At 39.9% G+C, this 3,760-nt stretch overlaps 1 pseudogene; it reads left to right on the top strand.

The window, feature by feature from the left end:
- The first annotated feature begins 2,773 nt into the window (after positions 1-2,773).
- LOC132649404 (U6 spliceosomal RNA) lies at positions 2,774-2,870 on the top strand (annotated as a pseudogene).
- The last annotated feature ends 890 nt before the right edge of the window (positions 2,871-3,760 follow it).

Genomic DNA, 3,760 nt, shown 5'->3' with positions numbered 1-3,760 from the left:
CTTTAATGTCTTTATTTCCTCCCTGACCCAGTGGTCATTAAGTGGAGAGTTGTTCAGTTTCCACGAGTTTGGAGGCATTCTGTTGTTTCTGTTGTTGAAGTCTAGCTTTAATTCTTGGTGGTCTGATAAAATACAAGGTATTATTTCAATTTTTTTTTTTTTTAATTTGTTGAGGCTTGGTTTGTGTCAAAGTACATGGTCAATTTTGGAGAAGGTTCCATTAGGTGCTGAGAAGGTATATTCTTTTGTGTTTGGATAAAATGTTCTGTAGATATCTGTTAGGTCTAGTTCATTCATAATGTCAGTTTTGTTATTTCTGTTTTTAATTTCCATCTCAATGATCTGTTCATTGGTGAGAGAGGTGTGTTAAAGTCTCCTACTATTAATGTGTGGGGTTCAATGTGTGATTTAAGCTTCAGTAATGTTTTCTTTACAAATGTGAGGGCCTTGTGTTTGAGCATATATGTACAAATCTGAGACACCATCTTGGTCGATTTTTCCTTTGATGAGTATTAAGTGCCCTTCCCCATCTCTTTTGATTAATTTTGGTTGAAAGTGTACTTTATTAGATATTAGAATAGCAACTCCAGTTTGCTTGGAAAACCTTTTTCCAGCCCTTTACTCTGAGGTAATGTCTATCATGATTGCTGAGGTGTGTTTCTTGTATGCAACAGAATGAAGGGTCCTGTTTATACATCCATTCTGATAGTCTGTGTCTTTTTGTTGGAGAGTCGAGGCAATTAATGTTGAGCGATATTAATGGCCAGTTGTTACTTCCTATATTTTGATGTTGGTGTTGGTAGTGTGTGTGCGTGCTTCTGTCTTTTTTTAGGTTTTGCAGCTGTGGTGTTTTCTCCTATATTTTCATGGGTGTAGTAAGCCTCCTTGGGTTGGAGTTTTCCTTCAAGTATCTTCTGTAGGGCTGGGCTTTCAATGTACTGTTTAAACTTGGTTTTGTCTTAGAAAATCTTGTTTTCTCCATCTATGGTGATTAAAAGTTTTGCTGGGTATAGTAGTCTGGGTTGACATCTGTGGTCTCTTAGTGTCTGCATAAAATCTAATTTGGCCCTTCTGGCTTTCATAGTCTCTATAGAAAAGTCAGGTGTGATTTTGATAGTTTTGCCTTTACATGTGATTTGGCCTTTTTTCCCCCCATAGGCTTTTAATATTCTTTGTTCTGTACATTTAGTGTTTTGATTATTATGTGATGGGAGGATTTTCTTTTCTGTTCCAATCTTTTTGCTGTTCTGTAAGATTCTTGTGTGTTTACAGATATTTCCTTCTTTAGGTTGGGGAAGTTCTCTTCTAGGATTTTGTTGAAATTATTTTATGGGCCTTGGAGTTTGGAGTCGTCTTCTATTCCTATCATTCTTAGGTTTGGTCTTTTCATAGTCTCCCAGATTTCTTGGATGTTTTATGTCAGGAACTTCTTAGATTTAATATTTTCTTTCATTGCTGTATTGATTTTTTCAATCGTATCTTCTACACCCAAGTTTCTCTCTTCCATCTCTTGTATTACGTTATTGATGCTTATGTCTGTAGTTCCTGTTCTCTTCCCTAGGTTTTCTATGTCCAGGATTGCTTCAGTTTGTGATTTCTTTATTGTTTCTATTTCCATTTTTAGGACCTGGACAGTTTTATTCATTCCCTTCTCCCGTTTGGTTGTAGTTTCTTGTATTTCTTTAAGGGATTTATGCAGTTTCTTCACCTGTTTGATTATATTTTCCTAAAATTCTTTAAAGGATTTATTTTCTTCTTTTAAAGCCTCTATCATTTTTCATAACCTCAGATTTAAGATCATTTTCTTATACTTCTGGCGTGATAGGATCTTCAGGGCTTGCTTTGGTAGGATAGCTAGGTTTTGGTGGTGTCATTGGCCCTGGTTTTTGTTGCTGGTGTTCTCAAGCTGACGTCTAGCCATTTGGTTGACTCTATCATTAGCAGGCCTGGTGCTCTCTGATGGTAATAGGTCTCTGGGGTTGTAGATGGAGCTTCACAGTCCAAGATGGCCTCAGTCCTCTGGTTTTCCTGCTGCTCCCTGATCCCCTGCTGGTCTCCAATGCCTCGAATAGGGATGCATGTCTCGGAATGGCACAGGGTGGAGAACTTCTGCTCCCTGATCTGTGCTGGTCTCTGGGCCATAAATAGTGGTAGGTCCTAGGAAATGGCACAGGCCAGGGTACTGCTGCTTCCTGATGTGTGTGGGTCCCAAGAAATGGATCAGGTTGGGGAACTGGCGTGTGGGGCACACAGAGGAAGTGAAACACAGAGCACCTGGGGCAGACCTGGTCAGTGTTTCTGGCAGGCTGTGGCAGGCCAGTAGATGGGTGGATGGCCTCTTACCTGCTGTTCCCTGAGCCCTGCTGGTCTCAGGAGCCAGAAATCAGGGTAGGTCCCAGGAAATGGTACAGGCCAGGGAACTGGTGCTCCCTGATCTGTCCCATGTTAGTTTTAATGTTTATCAGTACAGGGTTATCTAATGAAAGTATTAAAAAAAAAATCAAATTTGAATTCACAAGTATGATATTTTTGTAAAAACTTTACTTGATGTATCTTGTTCATTGAAGTATCAGGATTTCTAATGGCAAAAATGACTAGATCTAAAAAGCCAAAATATTTAATGCTGTTTGTTTATCCCCATAGTCTTTTCTTAAAACCACCTACCCTGAGGAGAGGCAGAGTAGATGGATTGTGAGCCTGACTTTTCTGTCCTATGTGTTATTTTTTCAAGTAGGGAGTAGTCTACAGGCTGTCCTAAAACTGAACAAAATGTGTACTTGCTTCAGTGGCACACACACTAAAATACAAAAAAGATTTGCATGCCCCAGTGCAAGGATGACATGAAAATTTATGAAGCTTTCCGTATTTTTATGTTTTCAACAAAATCATACAAGAAAATGTCCCCAACCTAAAGAAAGAGATCCTTATATACATACAAGCTTACAGAACACCAATTAAATTGGGCCAGAAAAGAAAATCCTGCTGCCAGATAAAAATCAAAACACTAAATGTACAGAACAAAGAAAGAATATTAAAATTTAAAGGGAAAAAGGCCAAATAATATATAAAGGTACACTATCAGAATGATACCTGACATCTCAACAGAGACTCTAAAAGCCAGAAGGGCCTGGGCAGATACATTGCAGACTGTAAGACACCACAGCTGTCAGCCCAGAGAACTATTCAAGCAAAACTTTTAATCACCATAGATGGAGAAAACAGGATAGTCCACAGCAAAACCAAATTTAAACAATACCTCTCCACAAACTCAGCCCTACAGAAGATACTAGGAAAAAAGTTCCAACCAAAGGAGGTTAACTACACCGAAGAAAATGCAGGAAACAAATAGCTCCACATCAGATAAACAGAAAGAATGGAAGTGCATGCATGCGTGCCCGCGCACGCGCGCACACACACACACACACGCACTTTACCACCACCATCAAAATAACAGAAATAAACAATCATTGCTCATTCGTATCCTCAACATCAATGGACTCAATTCCCCGATTAAAAGACCGAGGCTGCTTCTAGCGGTAGTGGACATGGAAACTGAAGTGGCCGCTCAAGACTTCCAGTGGAGGGAGGGGACACCAGCCACAAAATGTTCAACCCAAAATCCACCCTGCCTATAAGGTTTTCAGGGATAAAGATGGAGCAGAGATTGAGAGGACGGCCAATCAATGTTTGGCCCAACCTGAGACACACCCCATGGGAGAGAACCAACCGGACATACTCATCTATGCTTGCAGACAGGAGC

This window comes from Meriones unguiculatus, chromosome 19 (assembly GCF_030254825.1).
Source record: "Meriones unguiculatus strain TT.TT164.6M chromosome 19, Bangor_MerUng_6.1, whole genome shotgun sequence".
NCBI lineage: Eukaryota > Metazoa > Chordata > Mammalia > Rodentia > Muridae > Meriones > Meriones unguiculatus.
This window is presented reverse-complemented; position numbering and strand designations above follow the sequence as displayed.